At 35.0% G+C, this 17,259-nt stretch overlaps 1 non-coding gene across 1 annotated transcript; it reads right to left on the bottom strand.

Moving 5' to 3' along the window:
• Positions 1-15,414: 15,414 nt before the first annotated feature.
• Positions 15,415-15,521, bottom strand: LOC141694686 (small nucleolar RNA R71). Its single transcript, XR_012563972.1, has one exon. It is a non-coding gene; the product is annotated as a small nucleolar RNA R71 (small nucleolar RNA).
• Positions 15,522-17,259: the final 1,738 nt, after the last annotated feature.

Here is a 17,259-nt window from a genome sequence, read left to right as displayed (position 1 = left end):
AGTTACAACGGAAACAACAAGTTTTAATAAAGTCATCAAGTCAACCTCTGACATTGCTCAAGTTGATTTAGACAAAATGGAAGTAGCTAATAAAAAGAAACTTCTGTGGAAAAATGTCAAACCATCAGATCCAAAGAAAAGCCAATTACTGTCTACCTTCATGACTATTGGGTTAAATGCTAGAAAACCAAGAGACAGGGCTGGGCTAGGTTCTGATGAAGCTAAGATCATGACAGGACATGAAGTTGCTACTAGAGATCCATTTCTATTGACTGACAGACCTCTTGAAGATGTTACACAAAAACATCTTAATAAAGTTATATCTGTTCAAGTGGTACTGGATGCTCATAACAAGCACAATGTTAAGGAAAATCTGATTTTATTTCTTGAAGATGGAAGGACATATCAAATGTCAGAATCAGATGTGCTGAACAAATCATTGAAAGAACTTCAATTCTTTCATTACCTTTTAGAGGTAAAGTCTGATATTATCAGGAGATGGTCAAAGTTCATATTGAAGATCATCAGAGATAAAGCAAAAATTTCTGGTTCAAGAGTTACAGAATTCCTAGTATTTATGAAAATGATGGAAGTGAAATTCCAATAAAGAAGAATTCTGCTAAGCTTGAAGAGATACTGAAAGAGAAATGTATGTGCTACAATGGAGATTCTTCTCATCCTAGGGTAATAAGACTGAATGATGGTTTAGAAAGAAACCATATCTCTGCTTTAAGGACTGCAATCTACCAAATTGGAAGTCAGAATGAAGAGATGAAGCAATTCAAGACTACACTCTCTCAAGTCCTGAGGATTAAAGAAGAAAAGCTGATATCAAGCTTTGTCAAGAATCATTATGGATTCAGATTGACTCAGTGAGATTGGTAAAAGCTACAAGGACTGTAAGTTGTAGTTAGTTATCTAGTTAAACTCTTATTGTATTTGTACTTAAATGTTTTGACATCATCAAATCTATTAACTTGTATATTTTGCATAATGTACAAGTTGGGGGAGATTGTTAGATATATTTGAGATGTCATGTCTAATATGATTTGTGTTTAGTTTTTAGAACTTAACAACGGGACAAATCAGGACTTACTGAAATCAGGACTTACTGGAAGTCAGAACTTAATATCAGAACTTAAGGTCATATCAGAATTTAAGTGCGGGAGGACTTACAGTTAAGGAAGGAAGCCGATTTACAGTAGAAGATCGAGACTAAAATAAAAGAAGATATGCATGGAAAGAGTTAGAAGACTGGAAGACTTGTAGAAGATATCTGATTGATATATTTTAGGAGACAGAATTATATTCCATATCAATTAGAATATATCTTGTAATTGTGTAGTATATAAACATAAACTTAGGGTTTACACTATATGTGTTATCATTATCGAGAAGATTATACATTGCAACCTAGCAGCTCGTAGTGATATTTGTTCATCACTGAGAGAGAACAGTTCCATTGTGACAGAGTTTATCATATTGAATATATCTGTTTACTATTACTTGTGTTTAAAATCGATTTGATTGTAATAATACTGTATTCAACCCCCTTCTACAGTGTTGTGTGACCTAACACATCCAATTACCCTGTTTGACATGACATTGTCAATTGCACTATGAAGCAGATGCCTTACCCTTACATCCTTGACAATAGATGAGATGTCTTCAGTTATCTATTCACTTTTCTCCTGTGGAATCATCTTTGCTGGTTGATCAGCAACTGCAACAGAAAGCTTGGTAGGCTTATATGGTCCATCATTGATTCTATCAAGGTATTCTGGATCCGTGGCTTCCAGAAACATAGCCATCTTTACCTTTTATATAGGATACTCAGATGCTCTCAGTATGGGAACCCTAATACTCTCATATCGAATGTGAGTTTGATTGTTTTGAGTATCTTGAGTTTTGGTGGGCTTAGGTGGGGTTTGTGTTTCTTAAGACATGATTGTAAACTTGATCTTACTGTTTGTAAATCAACAGAGAGGCTCTGATACCACTTCACACAACACTATAGAAGGGGGTTGAATATAGTGTTTATACAATCAAATCGATTTATCAACACATGTATGTAACAGTAATCAAGTATATTCAATATAATAAACTCTTTTACAATAGAACAGTTGTTCTCTCTCAGTGATGAACAATATCACTAAAAGCTGCTAGGTTACAATGTATAATCTTCCTCGTGAATGATAACACTTATAGTGTAAACCCTGAGCTTGTTTATATAGTACACAGTTACAAGATATCTTCTAATTGATATGGAATATAATTCTGTCTCCTAAAATATATTAATCAGATATTATCTTCTAAAAGTCTTCTAACTGTCCAACTCTTCATGCATATCTTCTATTGTTTTAGTCACGATCATTTCCTGTAAATCAGCTGCTTCCCTTATCTGAAGTATCCGCACTTAAGTCCTGATATAATTCATGACGGCCTTAAGTTCTGATATAAGCTCTGACTTGAGTAAGTTCTGATATCCAGTAAGTCCTGATATTAAATTCTGAAACAAAACACAACAGATCAGACATGACATCATTAAATATATCTAACAAAGTGAACAATTTCAACTGTAGTATATTCTTTTTAAACTGAGGGATGGCACGGACCTTCATTTGTTCTAACTCGAAACTTATATGATTAATACTCCTTCATTGATATCATCTTCCTTTGTTTAGTTGAACCTTTTTCTGACTTCCGAAAAGGGATCTTTTCGTGAAATCCATCATCCCCATGATGAAGGATAAATACATATTGTAGAGCAATAAGTTTTGGATGAATGTTTGATATCCTTTTTATAACGACTCGTGTATTTCTGAAATATTTAAATATGTAATTGTGGAAGTATTAAATAAATAAAATATGTGTATAGCTTCTGTCAGCTCGGTGTTATTTTATTATTATTTATGTGTGATTTATGTTGTACCGGGTTGTTCGCGTAATAAATTATGAAATTATATTAAATTATTTTCACTTTTAAAAGTGGATTTAATGCAAATTTATTTGTATAAATATTTTAAATGTCTCTAAAATTGTTTTATGATTTTATAATTACAAAAATTATTTTTGGGATTTTATAAAATTTAGAAATCAATATTTCATCAATTATTTAGTCCTGTACGATTTTATGATTGTATTTATTTAAAAAATCCGTATCTAATTCCAGAATTTTTCAAAAATTACGAAACTCCTATTTTTGAAGTTTGGATTATTCCGAGAATTTTAAAGTTATTTTGGGAAATTTTGGGATTAATTTCACCTGCGCGCTGATTCGTTTAATTGTTAAAAGTGGGTATAAATTGTATTTCAAAAATTGTTTCAAAATTTCGAAATTTACGTTTTAATTAACTTCGGGATATTTGTAACCTTTTAAGGCTATTTTTAAAATTTTCTGAAATTGTTCTAAGTGCAGCTCAGTTCGTAAATGTGAAAAGCGGATACGAGTTACGTTTCAAATATATTTCAAAAATTTTGAAAAATTTATTTTTAATAACTTTGAATTATCTATGACATTTTAAAATTTACTTGGAATTTTCCGAGATTATTTATTCGCGATATGGTTTGTTATTTTACAAAACACGAATAAAACTTAAGGTTCACAGTGGAGCATTGGACACGTGTTGCAATCGTATTATTTTCGTGATATGTGGCAGCTTCTCAGGAATTAGAACAAAAACAAAAACATCACCACACCACCGCCTTCACTTCCCTGTACAATATCCCTTCCTCACATCCCTCTCACTCTCGATCTCTATATTCTCTCTTTCTCGAATCTCTATTCCCTTCTTCCTCCCTGTCTTCTCGAGCTTCCTGTGCTCCTCCCTCTATCGCCGCTTTATTTCAGTATTTTCCGGCAACGATTATCGCCGCCTCTCACCGCCGGGTTTTGATGTGATTTCTTTTGGTTGGTTCTTGATGTTCAACCACAGATATATATATATATATATATATATATATATATGTATTCGTGTGTGACCCTATTTGTATTGTTGTGCCTCACCGTCTCCGGCGAGGTGGTGGCGCGTGTTTAGGCGTGATAATTACCTGTTGTTGCTGTGATTGTAAATTTGGCAGATTAATTCGTGATTCTGATTTAATTAAATAATTGTCTTTGTGATTATTTTGAATTGTATATATATTTCGAGTTCGAGGTTATGGTGGAATTTCGAAAGGAAATCCGTAAGGGTACCGTCGAAATTATACTGCCGTCAGGGATGAACTCGTTGAGCTGACGAATATTGGGAAATGATGAATTATTTCTGAGTCTTACAAATTAAAAATATAAAATTTTGAATAAATAATTTAGTTCGTAAAGTTATTATTCGAGAAGAAAAAGAGTTAATTATTTTATAAATTGTATTGGCGTTTGGGATATGAAATTAGTCTGGATTGTGGATTATGGGTGTGAATGTTGTGCTTGTTGTGGTTGACGTCGAAGTGTTTCGACGGGTAGTTCGATAAACAAAAGAGACGCTGCCCGATTTTCGGGAACGTATCCTGTAAAATATCGGAAATATCAGTCGAATGTATATAACTATATAATTATAAATAAATTATTTTGTAAAATATAACCGACATATCCGTTTTCTGAAACAATGAGTATATGTATTTTCTGAAAGTGAATATCAAGCTGAGTTTTGAATACATGGACCCTAACTGATGCCTGTATTACAATAATGTATGTGTTACGAGTCGGGTTTTGTTAACGCACGGGTAGATTGTTAGTGAGGATATGTCAAGCATAATCGGAAGTCTAAATTAGAGTATTTTGACTCTGTAGGTTCTAGTCGGAAGGCCCGAGAATTGGCATTGGACGAAAGATAATTTGGTGGTCAGTCGAAAAGCTCAGTAAGGTTCCAATCAAAGGACTTAAGTGTTGAGGTCGAATCCAGGGTGATTTAGTGGATAGACAATAAAGCCTGAGCGACAGAGTCAGCTCAGAGTCGATCAGTAATAGTTGTAAAGTCCTGCAAGGCAAGTACTTCTAAACCTTTCTCGAGTTATAGTGCAAATATTTCTAAATTCTCTTGTGACATATTGTTAAGCATTCAAAATAATTCTATTTTATATTGTGAGTACTTGGAATCATACAGCCTTGAACCCGGATCACATCATTTGATTTTTGAGCCATAAGCCATATTCTTTATAAACCATCCCTTGTTGAATTCCACATACTAAACCACACAAATATGATACTACTCTCCAAATATATAACTACCAAACACTGGAACCGAATTGTTTGAACATACAGAAACTTTTATACCCCAACCATTTTGTATAACATCAAATAACTAAACCTTGAAAAATCCTTGTTTATCTAATACCTGATTCCCTTACAGGTTGGAGGTCATTTCTTTTACATACTTTGATATACCCTCGTGGTACCCATGAATTGCACTATGCTCTTATGCAAATGTTTTATTACCGTTGATTATGATCTTGTTTTTGAGTTATATTGTTTACCCTATTGAACTGCTTTAGAATTGGATAGTTTTCTTTATGTGGACCAGATTCGCGGTCAGACTAGATTCATGGTCAAATTAGGCCAATATGTGCCTTGGATCCAGTTCATAGAGCAGAGCTGTGTACCTTGCTCGGGGTTAGTGCGTGACTGATCAACAGCCTAACCTTGGTTTTAAAATTTAAAATGAATGTCCAATTCTAATGATTGTTTAACAAGAAACTTGATTCCTCTGAATCATCTCGCCTGATCATTGCTTAATCTCAGCTATTGTTAGTATTACTTGCTGAGCTAGTTAGCTCACTCTTGTGAATCTTTTTATGTATTTTACAGTTAAAAAGGATATGGTTGATAGTGAGGTTCCTCAGTCCAAAGTGCGAGCTAGGGTTCCAGTTTGAGTTGGATCGAGCTAGTAGGAGCTTTATATGGTAGTGAAATAGTAAGATTGTAAGAATAATTTCCTTATTAGTTGTATATTAAATTATGAAAGGATATCTTCGATATATTATTTATTTTGATATTTGTACGATTAAACATAAAATTTAAGTACACTTAGATCCTCTCCATTAGGACATGATTTTAATTGATCCAGATCAAAGTCAAATAGTCAAACCAACTAAATTATTTTCAAAGACTATTTATAAAAAGAGACATTTCATTATTCTAAAAACAATCAAAATTATATTTTATGGAATATATCTCTAAGGTAATTTGATCAAATAAGAAATATCAAGTTATGATATTTTTTAGATTACAGTTGCAACATCAATAAGGCAACAAACTCGAATAAGGAATATATCAGAAATATTCTTTAGAGATCTCGTGCTAAATCAAAAATGTTTTACTCTTCTCTCCAATATATATCTCTACATATAATCAAAAGAGTTTTTATCCAAAGATTATTAATATTCATGATTGGAATATTAAAATTCAGTTCTGCAACTCAGTTCTGTATACTTATAGTAATTTTCTTCCGGTTCGTAAAATCAGCATCTCTCGGAGAAAATCATTCAAAAATACTCAAACACATTTCCTATCCTCCAAATATATCTCATATATTAGGAAATATATCTCATATATTAGGAAATATATTCTAAGTATTTATACAAGTCAAAACTTTGGTAAAAAGATCCATCTCCTTTATTTTAAGACCAATGGTATTTTTACTCGGAAGAAAGACTGACAGAACCGTTTTATTTTTAGATAAAATACTTACACATGCTATAATGACTTGAAATTTGATATGGATCATTTAAATGGTATTTTCTAAGTATGGTAAAAATTTCGTAGAATTCAGAGAATTTTTGTCCGGGCACAAAAATCGAGGCAGTTGGTCCCACAGTTCACCACGTTTGACCTAGTTACCATTGACTAAAGTTGACCAAACTTTTCAGGACATCATTTTATAATATTTAGATAATTATCATATTTTTTATGATATTTATTTAAGAATTTTTGGGGTGGTCATAATTAATGGTGCTTAATCCTTAATTAAAGTGATTAAAGAATGATTAAAAGAAAAGGAAAATATATATTTAATATATATATTTCAGCTGGGATTTGAATGAATACTAGCTTGTGTTTCCTTCCCACTTGTAAAGAAACACAACCTACTTTCCATGTCATCAATCCATGTGATACACTCCATCCACCATCCATTCCTTCTCAAATCTCAACCATTCATTCCACCCAATTTCCTCTATAAATAAACCCCCACCCCAACCCATTTCAACTAAGCTAAAGAGCCAAATAATTGCTGGGAATTTTTCAAGAAGTGCCTCTCTTCATCTCTTTCAAATTCTATACACACACTTCTTCTCAAAAACCTTCTCTCTCTTAAATATATACACATATACTTAAGGTTTTTGATATCCAAGCTTAGCTTCACCCAACCAAGCTTGTTCCCACCAAGTGAGCTCATCCACCACCACTTTCCAGCCTCCCGAAGGGCTTCCCAAGTTCGTCCATAGTGCCAAAATCCGGCCGAACCTCCGGCGAATTTTTTCGGCGAACTTTTCCGACCGTTTTCCAAAAGTGGTGAGTTTTTAGCTTCTTCTTTGGTTTTCTTTATTTTGAGCTTTGTACTTAATTTCTCTACTTCATCTCAAGCTCTAATACAAGATCTCCTGTAAAGAAGGTTCTCTAAGAAAAGAGAACGAAGATTCGAACTCGGAATTCGAATAAGTACTTGATCTTCAAACCGAAGCTCTAAACGAAGAAGATCTATAATATACAAGTACTTAAATCTCTAAATAACTCCTCACGAGTTAGATTTCATAAATCTCTAAATAACTCCTCACGAGTGAGATTTCATATTTGACATCACGAGTTGGTCAATTACTTGCACTTCATTTATCTCGACCTTGACCAACATATTTTGTGAATATAGTATCATTACGAAAGGTATCGTCTTATAACCCCTTGTAGCATCTTCAGTGTTCCGGGGGATTGTAAGTCGATCAATAGTGATCTTCATAATTTTGTCAAATATAAGAGACGGATTAAATCACACGAGTTGGCCAATTACTCGCACTTCTATTATTTGGATCTTGGCCAACGCATAGTTCGTGTATATAGGCCAATTACGAAAGATATCGTATAATCCCCTTCTAGCACCTTAGTGTTCCGTGGGGTTTTATTCAATATATATTAACTTCGTAATCATCCATCTAAGCTTCAAAGGTAGATTTAATCACACGAGTTGACCAATTACTTTGCACTTCATTTATCTCGATCTTGGTCAACGCATAGTTCATGTATATAGTATCATTACGAAAGGTATCACTTATAACCCCTTCTAGCATCTTCAGTGTTCCGGGGGATTATAAGTCGATCAATAGTAAACTTCGTAATCATCCACCTAAACTTCAAAAGCACAAATTCAAAGCCAATTACTCGCACTTCTATTATTTGGATCTTGGCTAAGAATCATAGAACATATAAACTTGCTTGAAGTTAAAAGTATACTTTGACCGCATAATCGTCAAATCATAAGTATACTAAATCCATAAGCCTAAGAGCTTAAAAGGATAGGTACAATTACGAGATTGTAACCAAAGTATTCTTCGATCCATAAATACATAATCGAAAGAAGAAGAATACAAATGAAGTCGTAAGCCATAGTGCTTATACATATATATACAAGACTTCGTATTATTCCCATAAACATATATTTTACGGAGTAATCATACGTGTACTTGACATATAAATATATATTTCGAGTTAAGTATACGTGTTGAGCTTGAAGATCAAAAGAAGTCATAATCCTTATTGATTATGCATATAAATGACTTCTTATATTACTCCAATTAACACATAATCCATAAAGACGGAGTAATCAAAAGTATACTTGATATAACATTTTATATCTCAAGTCAAGTATACATATAGAGTATTAATATTCTTATTTGAATATTATACCATCTTTGGGCTAGTACCGTAACATACTAGTTCAACACATATTTTCTCTATACTTTGTGTTTTATGGATTGTCTTATTAGTTTTGCAGTGAGGTGAGGTGATCTTTGTTCTAAGACCCAAGTCTCATACGCACTAGTGGGGAGTTAGTCGTATTTGCACCATGAAGAAGAGGAAAGACCCAAGACCGGATACTAAGATCCGAGATCGGTGAAAGCTAAGGAAGCCAAGTCCACACAAGGGATCTACATCAACTTTGAAGAGATAGCGGGGAGTTATTGTCTAAGATAAGTTGTGTAGGAACTACATTTATTTTGAGGTGGTGACCCTTGTGTTACGCACCAAGATAAATATTTGTAAGGGTGTAAAGGCTTCTCCACCTACTAAAGGAGCGAGTTTATATTAAGGGAAAATCCCGAGTCCGGGAGAGGAGCTCGGGGACTGGAGTAGGGGTGAGCGGATCTATTAGAGGTTGCGCCATCGCGAACCAGGATAAAATCTCCGTGTGGTATTTTATTTTCTTGCACTTTATTTTCTGCACATATAAGCTGCATAACCACTCGGTAAAGTTTTTAAAACGCCATAATAATTTTTAAATTGGTAATTAAGCTATTCAACCCCCTTCTAGCTTAACATAGCCCTCATACGGGACCTAACAAATTAGCTGGGATTTGGTACGTTGTAATATAAGTTAAGGTTGTGACTTGTTTTCATATTTTAACCTGTTGCGATCCGTGGTTATGTAAAGCAGGGCCATTGCAAATAATATTTCATATACAGGTTTATATATTGTGTATGTGTTGTGGACCCCAAACTTCTGACCCGGGTTTGGAGGGCACCACACTTTCTAGACCTTTGATTTTGGAATGTATAATAATATCACATGAACGGTCTATTTTATCAAGATCTCCAACCATTATGCCTGCAACTTCATCTAATGTACCTATAAGATTCTCACGCCCACTGTCCGCACGTGACACCTTCAACATAATTTCCAAGTCATCGATACCATTATCCTCAAAACAGTCCCGTGCAGAATGAAACTCTTTTACCAACTTAATAGTTTCATCCAACATCTTTATTAATCCATAAACAATTTATGCATCCATGGAACTGGTATTAGAAATATTTACCCATCTCAGTCGATTGCTCACTTCATTCCCAGTGTCATATATGTTTGGAAAAATTTGAGATCATCACCACTTTCCGGTATAAGTGAAGCAAAGAGATGATGGTTATGGCCATTCAAGCGATAAATATACGGAACACTGAACATTTGGCGAACCCAATGAAACGTATTCTTCTACAACTGCAATAATATATAACGACTTAGAAAATAATGATGAAATATAAATTAAAATGAGTTTCGTAAACAAAGGTAATAAATAGTGGGATGGTCAATACAACCATTATGTTTAGTTTCGTCATTGATATGGTCATCGTTATTCATATTTGTAGTGAAGTCTTCTTCTTCAGATGAAATATCATTGTCCTCATGCTGGAAATCATAAAAACAGGCATCTTCTGCGAGAAAAAATGGGAGTTATTTTAACAACAGTTATTGAGTGTTTATAAATAAAAAAGAGTATATATGATTTACCAATTACCTATATCATAAGTGTCACATCTATCTATCGTATTAGGATGGTGATCAAAATCTAAATGTTTCCTAGGCATCACATCATTTTTAGCCATTGGCTTCTTACCCTATGCTTTGCTCATATAGTTTTGGCGGACTAGCTTCTTCCCCTGCCCTTTGTATATATTTATTTCATGGATTGGCTTCTTCCCCTCAGCTTTTGTACCTAGTTAATATATTTTGCTATAGCTATTAGACATTATTTATTTCATGTAGTTACGTATCTTTATGCCATAAATGGATGAATATTGTAAGAAATTCATGGAATTTAATATTACATACTTTACTCACCTTCTGTTTGATAAAACGACTTTAATGTCCTTCTTCTGCCACCTCTTGGTGTTCCATTTGTCGGTACAAATGGTACATTTGGAGAAAAATGTGTCTCAGGGGTATAGGGCATTGCATCTTCAGGTAAGGTGTTTATACTCAATGGAGATAACGGTATTGTTGTAGATGGAAATACAGTGGAATGTGTATATAAAGGAACATTTTTTTCTCCACTTTTATGCATCATTTTACCTGCATTGAAGATTGGCTAGTGACAATAAAAAGAGGTAAAAACACGTATTGAGAACTGTTAAATTTGATTCACCAAATCTTTATTGGAATTGCAGCGTTGGTTTAAGTGGTAACGTGATCATTTTCCTCTTATGGGGGCATTTCTTTACAGTTGCAATACAAATAAAAATCATTTAGCTATGAAAGAGTTTATACCACTAATCCTTGCAGTTGGCAAATGAGATGTGAACGTGGACGGCAAAGGAACATCATAGGTAGGAAAAATGTTTACAGACAATTGAGATAGTGGGAGCCTTTTTTTATCCCTACGGTGGATAGGGTGTGTGGAGACTTATGTTCTTTGGATGTTGATGTTCTTCCCTTCTGTGCTTGTGTGGTCGTTGCGATCAATTTTGTTTTCTTTGTAAGAAACTCACACCATGCAAATACGTGTAAATGAATCTGCTATGATAAACTATAGTGACCTGGTAATGAATAAAAAAGGCTTTCATGTCCTTCTTCTGCCACCGCTTGGTGTTACAGTTGTGGGTGCCAATGGCATATCTGGAGAAAAGTGTGCCTCGGGAGTATAGGGCATAGAATCTTCAGGCAAGGTCTTTATACTCAATGTGAATGGTTGTATCATTTTGGATTCAAACCCATGAAAATTTGTATGAGATGGAACAAATTTTTCTCCACTTTTATGCATCATTTTCCCTGCATTGAAGATTGGTTAGTTAAAAGGAAAAGAGGCAAATACACGTAATGAGAACTGAGCAATTTTATTTACCAAATCTTTGTTGGAATTGAAGCATTGGTTTAAGTGGCGAGGTCATCGTTTTCCTCTTATGGGGGCCTTTCTTTGCTGCATTTTAAATTGTTACTCTTGTAATATATCTATTACATTACATAAGTCATCTAAATAGAAAATAGTTTATACCACTAATCCTTGAAGCTGGCAAAGGAGATGTGAAGGTGTACTGAATAGAAATTTTTTGTTTAGGCAAAACATATACAGACAATATAGATAGTGGCATTCTTTTATTTACCCCTATAGAGGACAGGGCTTGTGCATACTTTGGTTGTGTGGATGTTGAAGTTCTTCACTTCTGTGCTTCTCTAGACCCTGCCAATTTTTTTTCCATTGGTAAGAAACTTACGCTATGGTTTTAAATATATGGAAATTTAAACTATGTACACCAAATATAGTGGCCAATCATCCATCTAATTTGAAAGATATTGTGTTATTGTACTAAAGCATATGAAACGGGAAAACAATACAAATTAGTTTTATACCACTAATAGATGCAGTTGGCGAAGAGCCTGTCAGCGTGGTCTATGTAGGAAAACATGGTGAAGTTACAGACAATGGGGATTGTGGGAGGCTTCTATTGACACCAATAGTGGACAGGGTCTGTGAAGCCTTTGGTTATGTGAATGTTGTAGTTCTTCTCTTATGTGATTATATCTTCCCTGACCATATTATGTGCACAATACTATGAAACTGGTAGGATGTTACTAAAACAATAATAACACCTGATTTACAGGGTACAAAAAATGTGGTCGTGTGTTTGTAGTGTCATGTTTTAATAAGGTTCACCACTTCCTGATGCGTCTCTGCATTGCTGCTAACCTAAAGACTCATCTGAAATTGCATATGACACATAGACATATCATGGATTGAAGGTATTGGTTAGGGAGCAAATCATATATATATAATATTATGTGAGGTTTATATCCGAGAAGGGTGCATTGGGATTTGTCTCCCTAAAACAGAAACAACTAAATGTAAGCTAATACGATATCTTAATATAGGTAAAAATTGACAATGGTTTCTTGGTTCAATGCACTGAAAAACTCTAGAAAACAATCCCTTATTAACTACTTCCATGCTCTCTGTGTGGAGTAATCCTTCATAAGTACCTTGTAAGGAAAGAAATTTACATGTATGAAGCAATAGTTATGTGTTTATACTCAAACAGACCCGGAGAAATGTAATTACCTACCAGTGGGACATTGTAACTGGATTCTTCAAGTATGGTCACCTCATCAGTATGCTCAATCTCAACTGCAAGAACAAAATCAGACATAATTACTATTAACAAACTTTCAGGAAATTCATAAATGTAAATATGAAAAAGAAGTCATTCAGACATAATTCAAACATGAAATTAGTACCCTTAACATGCTTTCCTCACTTATGGTATGCTTCTTCTTTTCATCCATGGCTGGAACTTTCATTCATCCAATACCGGTTTCAGCTTTAAAAATATGGAAGAAAAATAGATTGTTATGAGTTATAAGCTGTATGTGATCATAAGAAAGGAAAATCACCACTTCCATTTCAAATTCAAGTTGGTGGGGGGGGGGACTGTAAAAGGGATCCCTCAACCTATTTAATAACTTAATTTGGTACTTATGAACTAGTACTTACGTTTCAGCCATCTCAGATTGTAACACGTCGACATCTCCAAACTCATTCCTTGGAAAAGCTTGGTTTAGTTGGGGAAGTAGTATAATTTAGTTGAAAATTTGGGGTTGTGTTAAGTGGCATTTATATCTACTTAGAACGCTTCATAAAGTCTCCAATTGGTGTTTTGTACTCAAGTTATTTGTGTATTTGATGTATTTTTGTAGTGTTTTGCATTTCAGGGCATAATCAGGAAGAAGGGCTGGAAATTGCATGATTTATGCTTGGAAGAGTGTTAGCATGGAGCCTCAGATGATTGAGCGAAAGAAACCAACAAGTAGAGGGCAAGGAAGCAGAAAAAATAAGTTTTGACAGAAGGCTAGCGCGGTCGCGCCCATGTTCAGAGCGGCCGAGCCAGTTTAACAAAGAGTCAGTGCGGTCGCGCCGCTTCTCAGAGCGGTCGCGCCAGGTCAGGTTTCCAGATTCCTAAATTGAATAGAAGTGTGATCTGCTGGATTTATGGTGCAATGGGATACTATTTAAAGACAATAAAAAGACATTTTTAACAACGATGAGACCAGGGAGAGCAATACGAAGACCTAGAGAGCACAAGACGGCTACGGAGAAGAAGACTTTCGTATTCTTCAATATAGTTGATACTTTGGATGCTTGTTTTTAATTTGTCTTGAACCATAGTACTCTTATTCAGTTTATTATCATGCTTTAATCGGAACCCACAGTGATGATGAGTTCGGTTATGAACTACTCATTATCGTGGGGTTCTAACGGATTTACTTATGGATTTCTATAGTTAATTGTTCTGATATCTTGGTGTGTGGTGATTGATTGATATGCTGGTATTGGTTGTGCTTATTCGTCTTATGTGTGTAGCTAACATATAAGATAATGTGTTAATCTCTATTGAAGTGACAGTGAATTTAGAGGTTTAGAACTTGCCATGCTAGCATAGGTTCATGTATTTATTATGCATTATTCTTAGATAATTTCAACCATCTTACTTGCCCTATGTAATCGCGATAGATAACTTGCGCATTAAACCTTTGTGTTGTCAAATTCTATACACATATAGGGTTTCAACATAATTGGTGTCTATTCAGCTTCTATCTCTTTTGTGGATGTCTGGTAGTAGGGTATTCGTACAACGAAAGTTGGCGTTTACTAGTTTCGTGTTATCTGATTAGGATGAAAACACGCGGTAAAATTACACGCAAGTATACGTGTTCGCAAGTAATATAGAATTCTTTTTATTTCATTCCCACTGAGACTGGTTTAGGTTAAATTAAATTTATGCACTTATGCAACAATGATATGGCTATCGTTCAATGCTAAGACAAATAACAAATTGGGTTTTGATTAAATAAGAGATTATACTAAATAACATTAACTAAGAGAATTGAGGTTGAATTACTTATATGAGACAATATGGGATTCTAACTTCATTACTACTTCATTCAAAGTCATTGTTCTCAACCTTATGTGCTTGACATCAGTGGTCAGTAAAGTTCACTAACTCGGATTCTTTTACTTTCACGGTTTACTTGTGTGTGTTGCAGGTACTCTAGTTGTTATTGCAATGGGAGAACCAGCATCAACGAAAGTGTTGATGGCTTTTCTCAACCAAAGATCAATGACATTCAATCTAGCATTGTCAGGCCAGCTATCGCAGCTAATACATTTGAGATCAAGCCTGGCATTATCCAGATGGTCCAGAACTCAGTTCAGTTTGAGGGTTCTCCAACGGAAGATCCCAATATGCACATTAGGGATTTCATCGAGATCTGCGACACCTTCAAGTTCAATAATGTTTCCGAAGATGCCGTGAAACTGAGACTTTTCCCATTCTCTCTGAGGGATAAAGCTAAGAGCTGGTTACACTCTTTACCATCTGGTTCTATCACTACTTGGGAGGATCTTGCACAAAAGTTTCTTACTAAATTCTTCCCTATGGCGAAGACAGTTGCACTCAGGAATGCTCTTACTCAATTTGCGCAGCAATCGGGGGAAACTCTATGTGAAGCTTGGGAGCACTACAAGGAGATGCTTAGGAAGTGTCATCATCATGACATGCCTGATTGGATGATCATCGATTGTTTTTACAATGGTTTGGGAGCACAGTCTAGACTCATGCTTAATGTAGCATCAGGTGGAGCATTATGGGCAAATGGCTGTGAGGAAGCTTATGCTCTAATTGAAATGATGGTTGCGAATGAATATCAGTATCCAACCCAGAGATTTCCACAGGGCAAGGTAGCAGGAGTTTTTGAAGTGGATACAGCTACGGCTACCACTCCTCAACTAAAGGAATTGTCTATGAAGATCGATTCTCTGGCTAACTATGGAGTTCATCAGATGACAAGTGTTTGTGCGCTTTGTGCAGGTTCACATGTGACGGAGCAATGCGCTATATCTAGTGAATCAACTCAGTTTGTGAGCAACTTTCAAAGATCGCAGCAACCAATGTCATACACTTATCATCCCGACAACTGGAATCATCATAACTTCAGCTTGAGCAACAATCAGAATGCGATGCAACAGCCGTTCCAGCAGTTTGGAAACAAGCAGTTCAATCCTCCTGGTTTTCAGCAACAATTTGTACCAAGAAAACAATTCCAACTTCAACAACAAACTCATGGAGGTGCATGTCTATCTTCGAATAAAAAATCTGAATTGGAGGAGTTGCGGCTTATGTGCAAAAACCAGTCTCTGTGGGAACGAACTAGAAAGAATTCTATATTACTTGCGAACGGATATACTTGCGTGTAATTTTAGCGCGTGTAATCTTATATGCCAAAGCCAGGCTATTTATATTAAGGCTCTGGAGAACCAAATAGGAAAAATTGCTAACGCCTTATTGAATCGACCATCAAGAATGCTTCCTAGTGATACAGAAGCCAATCCAGGAAAGAGGGAAATTAACGAACAGGTGAACGCCATCACCTTGAGGTCTGGAAAGGTCGCAAGCCCCCAGTTTAAGCAAGACGAAGAAAATAAAAATTATGTCCAAAATGCAGGTGCATCTGAACCTTTTTCAATTCCAGTAAATGAGATTGTAGCTGAAAAGGTTGTGCAGAAGGATGCCGAGGTGGAATCGAAGAAGAAAGCTGTTGAAAGCAATCCTCCTGAGGATAATTCAGAGGATAAACAGGTCTATCCATCTCCGTCATTCCCTAAAAGGCTTCAAAATCATAAGTTCGACAAGCATTTTGCCAAGTTTTTAGAGGTTTTCAAGAAGCTGCACATCAACATACCGTTTGCTGAAGCTCTAGAACAGATGTCGAGCTATGCTAAGTTCATGAAGGGTATTCTATCTCGGAAGCTAAGACTTGAGGAGTTGGAAACCGTTGCTCTAACGGAAGAGTGCAGTGTCGTGCTGCAACAGAAACTACCTCCTAAGCTTAAAGATCCAGGAAGCTTCACAATACCGTGTGTAATATCTGGGACATATCGTGTAATTATTTTTATCAATAAATGATTATTATGTGATTATTATGTGAATTTTGGTGAATTATCTGATGATTGGTATTGATAAGTGGATGTTTATATATTAAAAAGTATAGGTATGTTATTTTTATTATGTCCAGTATAAAATATGGATAATTGTGATATCTTTCTGGTAATTTTTGGATCGTTATATGATTTTAAAGTGATTTATGAATTTAATAATTATTTTCTGGATAATTACAAAACTATCTTATAAAACCGGGAATCGTCCAACTTCAACCGTTTTTACATTTTTACAACCCGAAACTCTTCCGAAAACTTCTTTCTAACCTAATATGATCATTCTGAACATTTCCCGTATTT

This window comes from Apium graveolens, chromosome 10, assembly GCF_009905375.1.
Source record: "Apium graveolens cultivar Ventura chromosome 10, ASM990537v1, whole genome shotgun sequence".
NCBI classification, from domain to species: domain Eukaryota; kingdom Viridiplantae; phylum Streptophyta; class Magnoliopsida; order Apiales; family Apiaceae; genus Apium; species Apium graveolens.
Note: the sequence above shows the minus strand (reverse complement) of the source record. Positions and strands in the feature narration are given on the sequence as shown.